The 19,922-nt window shown below is 49.5% G+C and overlaps 1 protein-coding gene across 1 annotated transcript in view; it reads right to left on the bottom strand.

Moving 5' to 3' along the window:
- The window catches only part of TSPAN14 (tetraspanin 14), a 57,697-nt gene that overhangs the window by 26,267 nt on the left and 11,508 nt on the right, over positions 1-19,922 (bottom strand). The window lies entirely within an intron of this gene.

Raw genomic sequence — 19,922 nt, 5'->3', positions numbered from 1 at the left:
GCAAAGGTAGAAGGACTGTGCTAGCCACAGCGCAGCACACAGACCAGGGCTAGGGTTGCGATGCCTGGCGGTAGGCAACTAACTAAAAGGAACCAACATTCACTCATTTGTGTTTCACACAAGACAAAACCCCCAAAGCACTGGGTTTTTCTCTAACTACAGGTGACTGGCTTCATGCATATAGAGAAAAAACATTTTTTAACTTAAAACTCAGGTAAGTTTATGACAGAGAACTGTCAACTTGGCCAGAAATGGCCTAGAAGTCAGGAAAATGTTCTAAATGGTAGAAACCCTGTTCCTTTTTACGGACAAGATAATCCTACTTCTTGGAATCGTCAAACACAGCCTCCTCTTCATGGCTCTTAGAGAAGCTTGGAAGGATGGCCATACCCTTCCCATGGAACTGGACTCCACAGAGGGGAAGGCTGCCCAGGCCCAGTACCCCAAAGTTCAGAAGTCCCCGAGAGTACTCCCTGGGCATCATTTAACCATGGTAAAGCTCCCTCTTAAAAGCTATGAAGCAAAGTCAAGACTCCCTTCTTCCGGCTAGTTAGTACAAGTCTATTCTGTTTTCCTCAGTACTGGCGACCTCATCCCTGCCCCCTGCTTGGAGCCTTTGGGAAATGATTACCCTGAGGTGATACAGGGACTCTCAACCTGGAGATCCCTGTTCTTCAGCTCTGGCCAATTAACCGTGGAGAACAGAGAAAGGTCACAGGAACCCCATGGGCTTGCAGGCTCTGGAGGGGGGAATTCTCCACAGGGCGCCTGGCCACCCTCACCATAGGTTTCACCCCCTTTCATGTGGCCCAGAAGGCCTCACCCCACAGACACAAAGCCACCCAAGTAAGACTGCTTTCACAGACATCAGGGTCCAAATCCACACCCAGAGAATCTCCATACCCAGGACATACCCTCCCAGTCCTCACTTCCTGGAAACTCAGACATCTGGAATTACACTAGCCAGGTCCACACCGGGGAAGGACCAGAAGCACCCTAAGCAACCACGAGGCAGTGTACCACACTCATATGTGTCTCCTACACACCTGCCATGCACAACCCAGAGCATTCACACCAGGCATCACACCATTTCTGTTGAACCAAGATAACCCTCTGTGGCCTCGGGGTGGGGCTGTCCCAGTGACAGCATTTCCCCATCCAACTCATGAGTGAGGAAACTGTGGAGGGAAACAGTTCAGTCTTTGTCCACCCCCTTGTTTATTCCTCTCTATGGGAAGATAAGGCGCTCAACTAACCACGAGGTGGGGAGAGCTCACCCATTCCCCACCCCTACCCCACCGTGAACCTGAGGAGCAGGGAGGAAAAGCTGCCTCTCACCTTTCACTGCTCTCTATCCCACTGGCCGGAGGGTGGAGAGGCAGATCCTGAACCTCAATGTCACGGAAAGATCCTGTCTCCACATGGGTGCATCCCAGGGTATAAATTAAAGGAGGTAACGAGGGAAGGAGGTGATGGAAAGGTTTGGACCCCAGCCTAAACCACACCCTCCAACATGGGGTTCTTGGCTCTCATCTGGAGAACAAAGCCAGCGCTGAGCTCCTGAGGTCTGGCTGGGCGGCTTCACTGCATCAGTGAAGGAAAAAGTACTGACGAGTACACCTTAGCTGCCAACCTGAGAGTCATCCACACGACACGGAACCCCAAGAAGGGGACAAGTGCATCAGTGCTGAAACTAGAACCCAGATCTGACTCAACACTTAGCCAAAACGACTGTTTTGGAAGGCAGAGGAAGGCAGAACTTTGCTCTCCATCAACTAAATAACTCAACAAAAACCAACACTGTTCCAGGGCACCTGCTGGCTCAGTGGTTAGAGCAGGTAACTCTTGATCTCAGCATTGTAAGTTCCAGCCCCATGTTGGGTGTAGAAATTACTTAAAAATAAAATCTTTTAAAAAGCAAACAAAAAAATCCGACCAAGACCATCTATCTTAAAACACACACACACACCAAGAATCTTGTTTTAACAAAATATCTTAAAAGATAGCTAAACTTTTCACAAATGCTAATTATCATTGCAACAGAGAAGGATCTCCAAAAGCTATTCTGTAGCTTTCAAATTTTATAGAAACACATAGAAAACAACGATCAGAAAAATTTAATTCCAAGTCCTGAAACTGTCTCAGTTCCCAAACTTATTAAAACAGAAGAAAGCATTTACATGACAAAGTGTTTGTCAAAACATGTACATCTCAAAACAAAGGGGAAGGTTACAATCACGTCATAGTGTTGATAGAGCTGGCTAGCAGTCTGAGAGCTAACTAATAAGCCAAAATAAATCCAAATATTTAAGGTTGCAAGCATGCACAAAATAACAGAGCATTTCAGGAAATCTCCTTTGCTTTTGACCCAACAGGGAAAAAATACAAAGTATAAAAATATCAATATGAAACAGATAAATAGTTTTCAAATTCCCATACAATTAAAAATAACATTAACATAAAAAGAAATACAAATGATGTTTTCAGCAGCTGTAGCAGTTATGACAAAGGGTAAAAATCTACAATATATAAAAATCCATACTTAAAAGACTCCAGTGTTAGACACAAGGACAAAATATATGGACATTATATGAAATGGATGGACAATATAACTAACATGGCAAAAGGCCCAACACCACTGACGGGACACCGAAAGACAACGCAGAGACACTATTTCATGTATCACCGTTTAGCAACAACTCCGGCACTACTCCAGGCAAGCCCCTGGTGAGGGTGGCAAGTTTGTACCTGGTCACTGGCAGCAGAGTCGACCGTGACTATCCTTGGGCAAGCAATATGTTTAGAGATATTCAAAACCAAAAAAAAAGTCAAACCCTTAATCCAATAAAGTCATGACTAAGAACTTGCCTCCAGAAAATAAACCAACAGAGGAAAAGGAATATGCATTAAGTATGAAATCTGAACATCATGGTTTGCAATTACGGAACAATTTGTAAGCATGTGGTTAAAGGCCAAAACGGAATATAAGAGTGTGGAAATGGCTACATGGGGCGGAAGATTCTCTAAAAACATTTCCACTGTTGTGCTCACCATTACTACCTCTGCATTATACATGCAAACTGGCCACTACTGGGGGGAAAGGGTGGGTGGGCCTACCTCAGAGGTTACTGGCCCCCAAATGTGATGATCTTTACTGGCACTGTAGACCAGGCTTGTCTACTTTGGGATCATTTCAACCTGTAAGAGTCCTTTCTCCCTCTTGCTGTTTATTTATTTTTAATATTTTGTTTATTTGAGAGAGAGAGAGAAAGAGAGCACGTGCGAGTGCATGGGGGGGAGGGGCAGAGGGAGAGACTCTCAAGCGGTCTCTCCACTGAGCATGGAGCCTGACAGCGGCTCGATCCCACAATCCTGACATCATGACCTGAGTCGAAACCAGGAGTTGGACACTTAACTGACTGAGCCACCCAGGTGCCCGAACTCTTCATTCATTTTCAATTTTTAAAAAAGGAGCACATGCTCAGCTATAAAATATCTGAACAATTCAGTAGGATGAAAAGTGAACTGGCAATGAGAAACCACTAAACACTGTTTTTCACATTTTCACCATGACCCATAATAAGAAACACACTAACAAAATCAAGCCAGTGCCCACATACTCCGATGCACAACTGGGCCTCATGAAAACATCCCTCCCCCATTGGGTGCCTTGTGTTCTAGATTTGCTGTTTCCGTTTTTTGGGTTTTTTGGGTTTTTTTCAAGATCATGCTTGCACATTACCTAAGAAGCAACCACTGTAAAAACTGTGTTGACAAAAAGAGCAGATCCTGGGCCACAGCTTGGGACCTTTTCAACTTCCAGCTGATCTTGGTATTTATACCCCCATACAATAGCTCTTAGAAACTTCTGTACACAACATACTTGTGTTACTATTCCCCCGCTTTTCAGTTCTAGGTGTTACCTACCCACTTCCTACCCTGGAAGGCAAGGATGTAACTCTCTCTTTTTTTTTTAAAGATTTTATTTATTTATTTGACAAGAGAGAGATAGTGAGAGCAGGAACACAAGCAGGGGGAGTGGAAGAGGGAGAGGCGGGCTCCCACTGAGCAGTGAGCCCAACATGGGGCTTGATCCCAGGATCCTGGTGGGATCATGGCCTGAGCCAAAGGCAAACGGTTAACAACTAAGCCACCCAGGCTCCCCAAGGATGTAACTCTCTTTACTCCCGTGGAAACTGCTTGTCCCCCTGATACTCCTTACTCTTCTCCTTTTCTGTATCTCCACCCCAATTACAGTTAAACTCCAGCAATGGCTGGGGTGATTTTCAGAGTTTACGTTATTATGATCTCTTCAGCCATCAGAGTGAGCCATATAAACCATCATTACTGTTCCCACTTTTTGCTCTCTGGAATTAATAATCCTCTTATTTTTGTTTAATTTCCTATAAATTTATCAACATTCAACCCCAAATTCAATGCCAGTTGTTCAAGTCTCCTCTAAGTACATTCACTCACACCAGATGCTGTAATTCTATTTCTTCTTCCAGAAGAAAACTCTCCTGGAGCTTACTGAGTTCGAGCTGGACTGGTATGCAGAATTTCCTTTACTTCAATTTGGGATACAGCCCATGAGAGATGCAGTCTTGGCTCCACTGGGTAGAGAAACCCTTCTGTTCAAAAGGCAAGGTTTTGGGACCCTGTATATCTAAAAGCATCTTATACTACCCTCATCCTTGAACAAAAGTTTGTGTACAGAGTTGGGAATCAATTTCACGGAGAATGGCAAAGGCACAGCTCCACCATCTTCTATATTCCAATGTACTGAGAAGCCATGAAACCACTCAGATTCCTGATCTGTATGTTTGATGTGCTTCTTTCTCTCGGTAAAGTTGTAGGATCATCCCTCTCTCCCTGGAATACTGAAATTTCAGGGCATTGGTCTGGGTTCATTTTCACCCACTTGGCTCAACAACTGATGAGCTCTTCCAATATGGAAACCAATATCCTTCTAGGAAATTCTTTTTCTTGATCATTTTCCCCACTTGTATTGCTTTCTGTTCTCTCCTTCTGCAACTCTTATTAGTGGACACGGGAACCCTGCCTGATCCTTCTGCTCTATTATCCATCTCTTCACTTTTTTTTTTTTAATCTGTTTCCTGGAAGACTCCTTCAACTTTTTCTTCTAATCATTCTGATACTTTGGTCCTTCCCTTAGTTTTTAAACTTTTAATCATTTTGTTTTCAAAATATTCTTTTTTTTAATAGTATCCTGTTCTTACTTCATGGATATGAAATTTCTTTTATCTCTGAGAAAATGTCTAAATCTTTTTCAAAATGTTCTTCTTCCTAAATAGGGATGTTTTTCTCAAGTTGCTTTTTTTTTTTTCCTATTTGTTTTGCTTCCTTTCACATTAGGCAGCTTCTTCAGATGTTAGTAACCCTTGATAATCCCCATAATTAAGTAATCCTCATGAGGAAGGGTAAATGCCTAAAAACTAGCTGGAAATGCTGAGTCCTGGGGCTGGTGAGTTTCTGTTGTAGGCTGATCTGGCTGCCATTTGCTAGGAAATCCTAGCTGTCACCATCATTATCTCTTTTCTCCTAGACCAGTCAGGTTCCCCCAGTGAGGTCTCCTTTATTCTAATCTCCTCCCTAGAAGGGAAGGGTCTGGATGTCAGTGTTCTAGAAGCCAAATGGAAGTAGAAAGCTGGGGAATGAATGTGATCTCCCACTTTTACCTCCAGGAACGCCTGGAGTCTCACCTTCTAAAGAAGGTTTTTCCTTCTCCAGAATAAATCTCCGATATCCAGCCAAAGGGAAAGGGTGTCACCAAGCATCATGGAGGAAGTAATAAAAGTAATCTAGTAATAAAAGTAATAAAAGTAATCTAGGTATCTAACCACATCAGCTACTCTCCAATAATTCTTATATTTAGCTACCTCGGATGCACCTCTGCCCCGCTAACCCCGAAGTAACAACGTAGTGACACCAACTTCTCTATTTTAAACTCGGTCACTCATGCATCTATTCCTGGCTGGCAAATTTTTTCTTGTTGTCGTTTCTTCTCCCATTCCCCTGTCCTCAGAGACTCATTCCTTTTTAAAAATTCCCTTTATCTTGGGGCTCCTGGGTGGCTCAGTTGGTTAAGCAGCCAACTCTTGGTTTCGACTCAGGTCGTGATCTCAGGGTCCTGGGACTGAGCCCCATGTCGGGCTCCGTGCTTAGCAGGGAGTCTGTTTGAGGATTCTCTTTCTCCCTCTGCCCCTGACCCCACGTACTCACACTTGCTCTCTCTCCCTCTCTCAAGTAAATAAATAAATCTTTAAAAAATAAATAAAAATACAAATTCCCTCTATCTTAACTTCTGTGGAGTTCTGTAACAAAGTAAAATTAGATGTGTCCACTCAATCCAACAATTTACCAAGATCTCTAAGAAGACTTCAAAATATTTTTAGTTGCCATCTTTTTCCAGAACAAAGCAAAAAACCAGAAAGCATGATTTATCACCATATAAAAGGAAGGGCAAAATAAGCCTGCAGATGTAGTTAAGATGACTGATCAACTGGCTTAAAATAGTGAAACTAACAGAGTGGGTCCAACGTAATTATGTGAGCCCTTAAAAGCAGAGCTTTCTATCGGCTGAGGGCAGAAGTAGCCAGGTTCCAAGTACAAGAAGGATGCGGTGCATTACTGCTGGATCTGGGCTCCAGGAGCTACGTGCACGGAGCAGGAGTTAAGGGCGGCCCTGGCTGACGGTCAGCAAGGAAGCAGGTTCTCGGTCCTACAGCAGTCAGGCACTAAGTTCTGCCAACAACCAGCATGAGCTTGAAAGCAGATTACTCCCCAGAGTATCCAGAGAGGAATGCGACCCTGCTGACACCTAGATGTGGCCCATGTGAGGCCCTGAGCAGAGATCCCAGCTGAACTACACTGTACCTGGACAGCACCATCCACCCATAACCGAGAACCCTCATCCCTCCCTAGTCACCCTTGCTGTCTCCTCTCCCACTCAACTCTCCAGTCAGCCATTCACCAAGGTTCAATCTTTCTATATGGCTTTCGAGGCTCCCAGCACTGACACCTGGCAAAGTCACGGGCCCATCCCAGGGAAGGGCAGCCCTACTCCCAAAGGAGCTGAGGGCCCTGTTGCACCCCCAGGTAGCATGCCTCAAGCCCTGGACATCCCTAGCACCCGAGAAGGGAGACCTCAGAGCCCACTGGGGGCTGGGGAACATTCTCAGCCCAAAGAAACAGGCAGGCCTAAGGTGATGAGTCTAGGAAGGGATAGGTGAATAGCAAAGAAGAAGAGGTTCCAGTGGGCGGGAAGGTCACAAAGGCAGGCCAGAGTAGGCTCTCTCTTTGCCCACAGGAATGGTGTGGAATCAGCCCCAAGGCACAGCCACCTACTGAGACGGGAAGAGCTCAGATCCACAGGCTCTCTACTGCTCTCCAAGTCACGCTCAGAGTCAAAGTGTCTATGTCCCACTCTAGCCCATTCCCCTTAGGACCCAACTCCTCACAGTCAGGGTCTGCCAGGAGCAGTGTGAACTGGGCATGGTGGCAGCAGCCACTCAGAAGTATCCAGAAGTTTCACTCTTCCTCTGGGGAAGACACTATAAAGCCACACAGGGGTGAGGGTGAACCACCCCCCACTTATCAAGGGGACAGCGTGCCCCTGGCACACAGGTATAGGAAAAGGGAGGGTCCCTGTGTTCAGAGACTGGAGGCCCAGGGATGGCCTCCATGTGGAGGTCCAGGGAAGCCCAGGCTACCTGCTCTGAGCCCCAGCAGGCTCCCCAATGTGCCTGGGGTTCTAAGTGCTTGGTTTCCTGTATGAAACTCTGAACTTAGCAAACATAGCATTAGGAGTTTCCATCACCAAAACCCACAGCCCAAAACCTGCTGAGTCTAAGGCGCACCAAGGGGCCTCCTTGTTGATCTTGGTGAGAGGAGAGACCTTTGTCTACCTCAGTGCTGTTACCGGGAAAGAAGCAGAGGGAGGGACGGAAGTGGGTCAGAGGAGGGAAGCGGAGAGGCAAGGGCTCAGCAGGAGCAATGCTGGGCCTAGAATGGAGGTCACCAAATCCAGTGATTTTCAAACTTACTATTTTTATTACTTTGTAAGCTACAGGAGGTTTTGTTCAAAGAAACTCTGACCCAGAAACCCAGCATGGAGACAGGCAGAGCAGGTCACGCATCTCAGGCGTCTGGGAGCAAAGGGGAGGCTCCACGAGGGGCACACTTGAAAATGATGGGCCTGGTCCAGGGGATCCCAAATTCCAAAGAACATCAGAATCACTCAAGGAGCTTTTTCCATAATGCACATGGAGACTAGGTCAATAGGACTATGACAGACCTGGAAGTTCACATTTTTAAGAGCTGTCCTTCACAGCAGTCAGTTTGAAGGGACCCTTGCCGGCCAGTCTGCAAGCCTCAGACTAACAATTACAGTAATGGATTTTAACTCACTGAATAAAATAAAAATCCGTGAGTCCGCTCAGATATATACCAATACATGGACAAATAAACAAGGGGAGAAGACAAAGCTCTCCTTTACAGCAGAAGGCCAAATGATAAATGCAGAAGGAATTAATGGAATTAAAATATCACTGTTCAGCCACCATGACAGAAAGAACTATCAAGAATCTGGTGAAAGGAATCATCAGTGGGTTGGGTTTGTTTTTTTTTTTTTTTTTTGGTCTGTTACAGCTGCTACAACAAAGTCTGCTAAAACAGACTGGGTAGCTTATAAAGAATGGAAATTTATTTCTCACAGTTGGGGAGGTCCAAGATCAAGGCACCAGCAAGGCCAAGTCAGGGCCCTCTTCCTGGTTCAAAGCTGGTACCTTTCTGCCATGTCCCCACACACTGGAAGGAGCAATGGAGCTCTGTGGTGTCTCTTTTAAGGGTGTTAATCTGATTCATAAGGGCTCCACCCTCCAGACCTAAGTACCTTCCAAAGGGCAGTCAAATGGGGCAGTAGATTTCAGTATGTGAATCTGGGGGACACAAACATTCAGACAGTAACGGGCTCTAAATTTAGTTGATGAAAGTTTGATGAGAAACAGCCTGTTTACATGGTCTCAAAGGATCTCCCCATAGGACACTTATTAATTACAGAGAACATAATAGTAACTCAGCAGTGGAGAAACCCAGCAGAGGAGAAACCCAGCAGATACCACCACCTTATTAACTAAGTCATTGCTGTTTCCATCATCAGTAATGAGTCAGGCCAACACGGGTCCCTCCTGAGGGTATATACTGAGAAGACACCTCATTTCTGTGGTATTCCTGATGAAAATGCAGAATGTGAATCTCATCTTAAGGAAAAATCCAACAAATTCAAGTTAAAGGAGATTCTACAAAATAACTGGCCTCAAGTCAAAACATAGAGCTTGTGGCCATTTTCCTTAAACAAACCATCCAACAAACGACAACAACAAATGCAAACACCACGTTAGGAACAAGAGCCAGCCTGGGGCCCAGAGAGAGACCGTGAGGCTGATTCACCAGGCAGCTCACCCACCGGCCCACCCCGGTGAGGCAGAGCCCAGTCACACTCAGCTACTGCCCGCCAACTTCTCGGAAAGCTGGCTGAAAGGAGGCCTGGAACCTTCCTGTCTTCCCGGCGGCTGTCCCCTCTGCCGTGGAAGGTGACAATGGCGGCTCGCAGGAGGACGGGGAGCCCCTGCTGCCACGGTGCCCAGAGCCCCATCAGCACGGCGGGCCCGTCTCTGAAGCCCTAATGTCTACACCCAGAAGCCAGGTGTACACAAGATGGGGAGAATCCAGGCCCAGTTCACGGTGACATCTTCAACGGGGACAAGACTCCAGGAGGCCAGCACACTGAAACCTCCAGACCTCAGGGGGATCCACCTGGGTCCTCTGTCCACTCTGAAATTCTCAGCTAAGGGCCTAGAGCACAGGCTCCCTCGACTGAAGAAGACTTGTGGAGCAATCCCCCAGTGTGCCAACTCGCTCAGCCAGTCCCTCCCAGGGAAAAGGCTTTCATGGTGGGTGACCAATACCACCAACTTGACTGCACATGTCTGGACACCTGCTGCGTGCAAGGACCCACAATGATGCTGTGGAGGCCAAGCACTCCCAGCGAGACGGCTGCCTGACTCAGGGGACCGGGGACACACTTCCTTCTACAAACGCAGAGTCAGGAAGGTGCTGGAGGGCAGGATCCTACTGCACAGGAAGGAAGGAGGAGGCGGGAAGCTGGTCAGGAAATGCTTGACAGAGAGGCTGCTTTAAATGTGAACAAGACGAGCACTCCACATGGAGCCGGTCACCAGTGTGCCCTGAGATGGAGACACCACACGGCCGCTGCGACACAGAAGCCACCAACCATCTCACCCACAAAGCTCCCCGAGGCGATTATCAGCATGACCCCGGGTGTGTCCTCTGCTCCAGGCCAGGCCCTGCCAACAGTGTCACTACACGCCAGCATAGCTGCCCCCATAGAGCTGACACCGCGGGGGCCCTATCCTCCACAGATGCTCCAGATGATGAGCGGGCCCACTCGTGGGGAGAAATCAGCTCTGCTCCAAGAGCTGAGCCTTCCCCACCATGGGGAAGGGGGGGGGCCCTTCCCCATGGGGGGCCGTGCGCGAGGGGGGGGGTAACAGGAGGTGTAAGGATTTGACCTGCACCTCTCATGCAGACCTGAAGTGTTCTCTTTGTAGGCGTCTGCCCCACCCCCGTCCTGCTCGGCACCAACACACACACACAAACTACGTAAGAGAACTGACAATTACACATATTGACTCCTTTTCTTCCAATTTTCCATGCCTGAAATGCATCAAGATATGGTTCTTAAAATGTTAAAAACCTCTGTACCCAACATTGCACAGTCTGCTATGATATCCTGTGTTTTAAGACAACCAACCCACTTCACCCCAAGGACAGCATTGGGAGCACCCGGGATTCCTGCTCGGGGTGGGAGCTCTCCAAGGCCAGAGCAGAGCCTGGCTTCTGGCTCTCTTCTCTCCCAGCAATGCAAACAGCCCTGGGGAGGGCGGGGTGGGGGTGCTGTCACAGAGCAAAGAAAACAAAACAAACTTCCCAAACAAGCTAAGAAAAATGAAGCCTGCTCAAAAAAATAAATAAATAAATAAATAGAACTATGTGCACTGAAAACATAAAGAGAAAAGGAATGGGGTGGAAGGAGAGATTTTTTAAAAAAACTGCAAATCAATGGTGGGCCCTGTCGAAAATGGCTGAGAGGGGTCTGTCAGGAGATTAGCAGCTCAGTCCCTAAACAGTCCCAGCAGGCTAGCCCCCACCCCTACAGCTGTGCAGGGAGCCAGGTCTCCTCCAACCTGGCAGACTCATGCCCACAAACCCCCATCAGAATGCAGGAGGTGGGCAGGCAATCCTGCTGGTATCAGAGGAGCCGTAGCAAACTTTTTTCTGCTACAAAAGTAATGCACAGTCCCCTTTCTGAACGATTTCTTTGAACTTCAACATACACCATAACGTCGTTCTACAGAATGGTTTGTGTTTCTACGAGAAAACAACATTTACAACCTGATTCTGATCCAGTCGTCCAGCTGGGACAGATGGGGCAGGGCGAGTGGCACCAGATGGCTGAAGGAGGCTCCCTGCCACCCTTTCACAAAGGAGGGCTCCGTGTCCCAAAGCTGACCTCACCAGCAGGCTTGGGGGAGGTGCCTGCAGTTGCAGGCCCAGGGGGCTTTCTTGGTCCCCAGCCCCACCTCCCCGTCGCCCCCAGCACCCAGGGAGAGCTGCTGGAAACTGCACACTCGAAGGGACAGGGACTGTCAGAGCTCCCAGACCCGTTTGAAGTCGACAGCTTTCAGGAGGGCAAGAGGGCGAGGTCTGCAAAACCACCAAACAGACTAAAGAAGGTGCTAGAGCAACAGGCGGGCGGAACAAAGGTGTCTGAGCCAGGGCTTCTCAAACTTGAAAGTGTATGCAAATCACCTGAGAATTTTGTGAAAATGTCAATGCTGCGTCTCAACAAGCTGGCAGGTGTTGCCAATGCTGCCCTGCGACAGGCTGGTGGGCAGCACGTTGAGCGGAGAGGAGCCAAGATGCCTAACAGAAAAGCCACAACCATGAGGGCAAGTCGTGGGAGGAAAGGCCACCACCTTGACTGTGACTAGATTGATGGGGATGTCATCTGCTTTGCTGGGGTTTTGGACTTTGTTCAGTATTTCGATGCCTCCCACTGGATCCTTCCAGGTTATTTTTATTCCCATTTCACAGCTGTGGAAGCTACTCTAACCCAGTGACTGGAGAAGCTGAACTCTCTGCCTCTTGGGCATCTTCCAAGAAAGACTGCTTTGACTTCCGGCAGAAACACACAGCCTAGAGCAGTGACACAGAGGCTGGTCCTGGTGAGGCAGGCAGACAATGGGAGGAAAGCCACTGGGCCGCCAGGCACAGGAGGCCCAGGGGATGGCGGCTGGGTGGGGAAAGGCAGATAAAGGGCCAGAAACTAACCCTAAAGGGGAACCAGCGAAAGGATGGTTTTGCCTTCTGGAATCCACAACAACATGGAGACAAAATTTAAACCTAGCAGGCCCCCCCATCCCGCCTCCCTGCCACCTCCCACCCCCTCCCTTGCAGGAAGAGGAGAGGGGATATTTAGGTACAAAGAGTGTCTTTATGTCAATGTTTCTGTTTTTACTTTTAACAGCCTGGCCTCACTTTAAGAGAGGGTAAAATGCAGAGATTTACCTTCCTCCCCTGACCCCATGATTCAAAGAGGGAATGCAGCATTTTGGAGAGAGGAGTTACTCACACCACACCCAGCCCCTGAGAACTGATATTATAGGTTAGGCCTCAGGGTGGCTGAGTTTCCATTGTGAAAAACATCTGTGGAAGGGACCATCACCACCACCTCTCGAGAACCTAAGAAATGCCTTCTGCCAATCCCATCTAATAACATTTCCTCCCCAAAAGATCCTGAGTTAGCAAGAGGGGCTTTCAAGGTAATGACCAATCATTAGAGTCAAAGAGCTCAGAGTCAGAGCTAAAATTTTCCTGAAGTTCATCTTTGCACCCCTTCCATTTCCCAGAGACGGGTGCCAATGGAAATGAATTGCCAAGGTCCCCGGGAAAGAGCCAGTGGCGGAGCTGGGACTCAACCCCAGCCTTCCACCTCCACTTCCAGAGCACCGTGCTGCTGCAACCATGACCTTTCCCAACCCCGTCTGGGTCCAACTACCTAAAAGCAGCACCTGTGTTTCAATGCATTTAAAAGTAAACTTAGCTTTTTGCTGTGTCTTATACATTTGCTGAAATGACGCCACTCCAAAGTACAACCTGGGACTCACTTCCTAATTCGTGAGACCTGGCTAATGAGGAAGGGAGCGGAATTTGCCACCCCAAAATCTACCTCTCTGGCATAAAGATTACCTCGATCTAGTTATTTTTTAAAGACAGCAGGCAGGGGCGCCTGGGTGGCTCAGTGGGTTAAAGCCACTGCCTTCGGCTCAGGTCATGATCCCAGGATCCTGGGATCAAGCCCCACATCGCATCCGGCTCTCTGCTCAGCAGGGAGCCTGCTTCCTCCTCTCTCTTTGCCTGCTTCTCTGCCTGCTTGTGATCTCTGTCTGTCAAATAAATAAATAAAATCTTAAAAAAAAATAAAAATAAAGACAGCAGGCAGGGGAGAAGTTCTGAGAACCAAGGAGAAGTTACCGAAGGGAAATTTACATTGACAAAGGGGGAGTCTCCACTTGTAAGTCTGTCTCCTCTCAATACCAGGAAGACTAGGATGAGACTAAATCATAAGAAACTCTTATCAAGGGAGCCAGAGCCCAACTTAAATCTGCATTAACAACCTTATCCCGGTTCCTGGTCTTCCCTCCCAGCCAAAGCACGCATTTAAGGTGATGGCTTAGGCCATTTCAGGCAGTTCCTCAAGCTCTCCTGCATCCGTCTCATGTATGCAGGAGGTGTACCTGTTACTAAACTTCTGTTTGTTTTCCTCCTGTTAATCTGCCTTTTATTACAGGAGCTCTCAGTGAAGAACCCAGTAAGGCAGAGGGAAAATTATTTTTCCTCCCCTACAGTGAGCCAGGCTGATCTCAAAGATGGATGGGTTTTGGATGGGTAACATAAAATGCTAAACACACCAAAAAATAGTGAAAGTTACTAGTTCTCATGCAAAACAACTCTATTTCAAAGGCAGGTGACTATTACAGATTCTGGCTGCGGTTTAGAAAGCAAAGCAAGAGACTTCTGGTTTGGGGCAGGCTCAACTCCAGAAAGAGGTACTCGAGTGTAGCGCTCAGCTCTGCCGGCAACTCCACCCCATGGGTGAAATCGGTCCCCGAGAGGAAGCTCATTACGCCCACCAAAAACTGGGGGAGGTGAGACAAAGGAGCAGGGAATGGGTCCCCTCAGCTGGGAGAAAAATTCCCACAACCATACAGAGATCAAAATAAAAAGAAACTTTCTCAGCCACCCCTGCCACTAATGCCAAGAGATCCTCCACGGACTTCACGCAGGAGGGCCAAGAGGTAAAGGAAAACCACACCTGGTGCCTGGGAGTAGTTTGTCTGTCAAAGACCTAGAGGCTAGAGCTCCCACGGTGCTGTGTGTTCTCTCCCCCTCCCTTCTCTCTCACCTCCTCCACGGCCACAAACAGGTGGGACCTCTCCAGGTCCCCACTGCACAAGTCACCAGGATTCTGATCCAGTAAGAGGGGGTCTGTCTCTAATCAAAGAGAGATCTCAGCAACCCTGGGGTGATGGGGAGATAGCTGGGAGAATGGAGAGCAGCCGGGGGACTGGCTCAGTGGGAAGATTCATGTCCTAAGGGCTTCCACTGGTGCTCTGCACCCGCTGTCTGCAGCCTGCCGCCCGCCTGAAATTCAAGAGTCCGGACGCGGCAGAACAAAGGAAAATGGCCGGGGCTCAGGCAGCGTGGAGGCTACAGGCCAGCCCCCCAGCAAGCAGACCGTTCTGTAGCTGAGCACTCCAGGCAGGAACAGGAGACACTGGGCTGAGCACCGAGGTACAAAGGGAAGTGGAGCCTGCAAGGCTGACAGCATCCCAGGCACACACCTGGCTGCCACCCAAGGGCACAGCTGGCCCAGGAGAGCTCAGGCAGCACAGAGGCGGCAGGCAGGTGGCTGAGAGGACAGGCACCATGCATTCCCACTCCTTGCCCCACTGCTCTAAATTCTTGGGGGGGGGGGGGGCGGTTCCAAGCACAGCACAGAGACTTGAGAGGGGCAGAAGGGAGATCCTTTTTTTTTTTTTTTTAAAGATTTTATTTATTTATTTGACAGATAGAGATCACAGGTAGGCAGAGAGGTAGGCAGAGAGGCAGGCAGAGAGAGAGAGAGGAGGAAGCAAGCTCCCTGCTGAGCAGAGAGCCCGATGCGGGGCTCGATCCCAGGACCCTGGGATCATGACCCGAGCCGAAGACAGAGGCTTTAACCCACTGAGCCACCCAGGCGCCCAGAAGGGAGATCCTGATGGAGGTAACCACAAAAAGCAGGGCCCACCTAGATCTCCAAGAAGGGCGGGGGCGGGGCGCACTGGGAGAGGGCAAAGTCCAGGCTAGGCAGCTCACCCAACATCAGGAAACACAAGAGGGCCCTGGAGTGGCTAAGACCGGTCTCCCAAAAGACTTCTGGGAGCATAATGGGCTCCTGCCGCCACCAACAATAGCAGCACTGGGAGCCCCCTCCCCCCTTCCCCTCTCCCAGCTCAAAAATCCACAATGGGAGGCAGCAGGAAACCAGGGCAGAGCCTGTGAATAGCTCCACTGTCAGGCCCCAGGCCCCACCTCCTCAGCCCTACAGGTCAGCCTTAGCTGCCACCCGGCCACAATAGGAACCTCTGTGCTGCCCTGGCCCCAAGGCCCACACAACGGAGCTGTGGGCATGGGAAGCTCTGGACTTCTCACAGGGGCAGCAAGTGATGGCAATGGTGGGAGACATGGGGCAGAGGCACAGGCATCAAACCCACCAGTTCAGGGTCCTGTCAGCCCCCTTTCATCTGCCCGCCAGCCCTAAAAATCCCCCTGCTTCTGGCCCTGCCCAGGCGAGGGGCAGCCAGAGCCACAGGGGGAAAGACTATGGTCACCTGCGAGGCACACAGTGACCACGGGGATGGAGAAACAGAGAGAGGGCTCCCAGAAGTCCCAGGAGGATGCCAGGAGATGGCTCCCACAGGGACCCTCTCTCATATTCCTCCCTCCCTAACCCCAGCCCAACCCAGGAGGAAAATCTTAGCTGCCCTCAACCCCCAGCTTCTGCTCTGAAAGGAAGCTGCCTGAGAAAACCCATCTATGATTTACACCAGGTACCTTCCACCCAGGCTTTTAAAATCAGGGTGGCAGGGCGCCTGGGTGGCTCAGTGGGTTAAAGCCTCTCTGCCTTCGGCTCAGGTCATGGTCCCAGGGTCCTGGGGCCAAGCCCCGAATTGGGCTCTCTGCTCAGCAGGGAGCCTGCTTCCTCCTCTCTCTCTCTCTCTGCCTGCCTCTTTGCCTACTTGTGATCTCTGTCTGTCAAATTTTTTTAAAAAAATTTAAAATAAATTTAAAAATTTAAAATCAGGGTGGCAAGTCACACCCAAAGTGGCCTAAAGCAGCTGGGGCTGAAGAGCGGCCTGGAGACGGGGGATCCTAGAGCAACAAAAGGTCCGAGGAGGCCAGGACAGGAGGCCTAACCCCCACACCAACCCCCAAAACTGAAGAAGAAAGTGGATGCCCAGGCCCTGCTGGTTTCTCAGCCAAGACTTCCGGGTCACAACCCTGCCCAAGTCATACACGCCCCTGGGCCTCCTCAAACCTCCATCTGCAAAGCCTCTCCTCCCTCCCCAGCCCTCGTCTGGCTCTGGTCACCTCCTCTTACATCACACTTTTGGGTACGCACAGGGCACAGTCAAGAGCTGCAAACAACAGGTGCTTTGCGGAGACAAGCTAACCTGAGCTGAACCAAAACAAGACTGCGGTGGGAACCAGGCCACCAGCCCCAGCCCCCCCCCCCCCCCCCCCCCCCCCCCCCCCCCGCCACGGTGTGCTCCCTTTAGCTCGGGGCTCCGCCTGCAGAAATAAATACAAGATCCCTCCGGAAGAAAAGCTTGGAAACTTTCCTTCTCTCCCTTGGAATCAAAGCAACGTGCTTCTTTTCTCGTTAAGCACTCAATGCCTGGACTCCTCTCCCAGCCGTCTACTACAGGCCTACGAGCGTGTGCAAGGCATTTCTGCAGCTTGGCTTCTAGAAACAGAATTGGTCCTGAAAGCAACCTCGATGTCCATCAAGAGAGGCTGACAAAGTGAATCACGGTTTATCACACAGCGGAAGAACGTGTTGCTCTTAAAAAGAAAGGACTCAACTGTGAGCTGAAATGGAACAATCCCAAGATAAGCTTTAGAGTAAAAATCACTAAGTACAGCACAGAGTAATTAGTATACTAGCAAGGGGATAAACAAGGGGAGTACAGAGAGGAGACGCGTGACTGGGCGCCCAGCATCTGGTGGTAGAGGCCTCAGGGGAGCAGACCTGAAGGGGTCAGGCATGGAAATGCTAATTTTCACTATGTATCTTTATGCATTTTTTTAAATCATGTATACATTTTTTAATTAAAAAGTTAAACCTAAGGTGCCTCGTTAGCACAGTAGGTAGCGCTCAATCTCATAAAGAGTTAAACCTAAACTGACATTTAAAATCCCTCGTGTTTAAAAATAAATTAAAAAATGAAATAAAATAAAATAAAATCCCTCAAGTTTGTGACTAAAGGCATACACACAAATACTCGCACCTGTAACTCTCCACATGCAGCTTCTGGTATCTCCCTAAAAGAGAAATGAGGGGAGAGGGGGCAGCTTCTGTCATCAAGAAAGAGTAGCAACTCAGAGAGCTGCCTACTCACAATTCTTCCCCAGATCCCAAAATAGAAGTTTTCCCAGGCAGACCAAGAGCAGATTCTGCCAAAGGCAGAAAGGAAACTTGAAGTGATCTCACAAGGAGGACCCCCGGGGGACAGGTCTACTCCCTAGTGAGACTGAAAGACCCCCAAGCTTCAGGTCATGTGTGCAGGTGTGGGGGAGGCTGAGCCTCGAGCAACTCAGACCTCCAGCAGGGACCCTTCTCAGGGCCCTCCCCAGCCATTGGTGAGGCTCAAGATCCTAGTGGTATGAACCCATCCCAATTTTAGCAGCTAAAGAAAGCTATTTCAACAGATTTCTAGGCCTGGCCCAACTCCAAGTACAGGCTAAAAACAGTTTCTCCGAAATCCCAGCTCAAAAACCCCAATCCCTTAGCCACTAAACCCCATGTCTTTACCTTTCGGGAAATGGGAACTACAAAATGGATTCAGTGAGATGGGTCTGTATATTTGTTCCTTACTAAAGGGATACATACATGTTGTTTAAAAGCCTCCCTTAACTGCATGTCAATAAACACTCTGCACTCAGAAGCACTGATGTATTTCCTCCAAGTGATCTTCCCCCTGAGGAGCAATATAATAACCACCCCAGCCTCTCCTGCTTCGGAGGGGTATGACACAATGCCTGTTACAACCGGGACTGGCCAGAGCATTTGGGCGAGACCATCTAGAAAACAGGGAGTGGTTCATGAATGGAGCTCTCCCTACCTCGCAGAAACAGGCCCCCACTTAGTGCCACCACCCCCAGGCCACCACAGTGAAGATCTCCTAATGACCTCAAGCTCACAGACTGCCCAGGCCACAGGGAAAGAAGGCTAGAAAGAGGGGGAGTGTATGTTTGGCCCCCCTATGCCATAAGATGCTCTCTGATGACTACTCGCTGTTCAACTGGTACCCCCCCCCAATTAAAGAGCACAAATGAGATTTCATAACAGGGAGAATCAGGCTGACTTTGAGCCCTCAGACCTCAGCTGCTGGGAAGCAAGTCCCTGCCCCTCTCGGTGCGCCTGGCACATCCCCTCTGCATCTCTTGCCCAGAATCCTCGAACCCTCCCTCAGACCAAGACCGGCTCCTCTCCAACGATCTTCCTGCATGAGTGGGCAAGGACCCCACCCCCAAGGAAGCACTGATCCTCCCACACACCAAATCCTGGGGCACCTCATCTGGCACCTGCCCCATGACCTCATCTGTTTTCCCACAAGGCAGCAGTTCAGGCTACCCTAACCCAGAGGGGCCTGAGCCACTCCTGCACCTGGGTACGTGCCACTCCCTCCTCCTTGCTCCCTGGGGAATGAAAACCCCACCACACCACATGTCAACATGTATCTCCCTTCAAAATGTGTCTGTGTTTACACCATTACTTGTATTTCACAGGAAGCACCTAGGAGACAGGAGAGAGTGACCGTGGCAGGCAGAATGAGGGCAAAGAGCCAGCTTCTGGCCTCCAGTCTTTAGGAGTGAGGAAGGGCCCCAACCCACAACCAGCAGATTTTCTTCACACACGTTTCTGTCTCACAACAGCGGGTGGCCTCCTTCCTAAAAAGTTGGCTGTTGAGACAGGAGCTGCCCCAGGAGTAGAAGACACACTGAACAAGGTCATCAGTGGGGACTGTCCACGTAGAGAGGAGGGGCAGAGAGAAAACAAGGAGCATTGCACCTGGTTGGCTGAATGCAGGGATGGGAAGGCCTTAAACAGGGGAAGGAGACTAGGGGGCTCCCACCAGAAGGCAGTCACGGCAGGGGAAAGAGACCGCCCCCCCCCAATCCAGTACCTCCCTGGGCCAGGCTCAGACAAATGAAGCAGTCCAGTCCCTAGGAGGAGGGAGATCCACAAAGCTGTTGGACTGGTTTGCCCAGGATGAAGAGAACAAGAAATACAAGGTATAGAAGCCAAGAAACAAGGGTCAAACAGGGAGGGTCCTCCAGCATCAAGGGGCTGTGGTCTGGCACCCAACAGATCTGGCAACAGAAGCCAAGGGTAGGGGGCTGCAGGGAATCCAGGCCCCAGGTCTACACTATTCCCAGGGTGCTGAGGGGCAGTCCAACAGGCTGAAAATAAGAAGCCAGGAGATGCCAAA

Source organism: Lutra lutra, chromosome 14 (genome assembly GCF_902655055.1).
Source record: "Lutra lutra chromosome 14, mLutLut1.2, whole genome shotgun sequence".
In the NCBI taxonomy this organism is placed as follows: domain Eukaryota; kingdom Metazoa; phylum Chordata; class Mammalia; order Carnivora; family Mustelidae; genus Lutra; species Lutra lutra.
The sequence above is the reverse complement of the archived record's forward strand: the minus strand, read 5'-3'. Positions and strand labels throughout refer to the sequence as shown.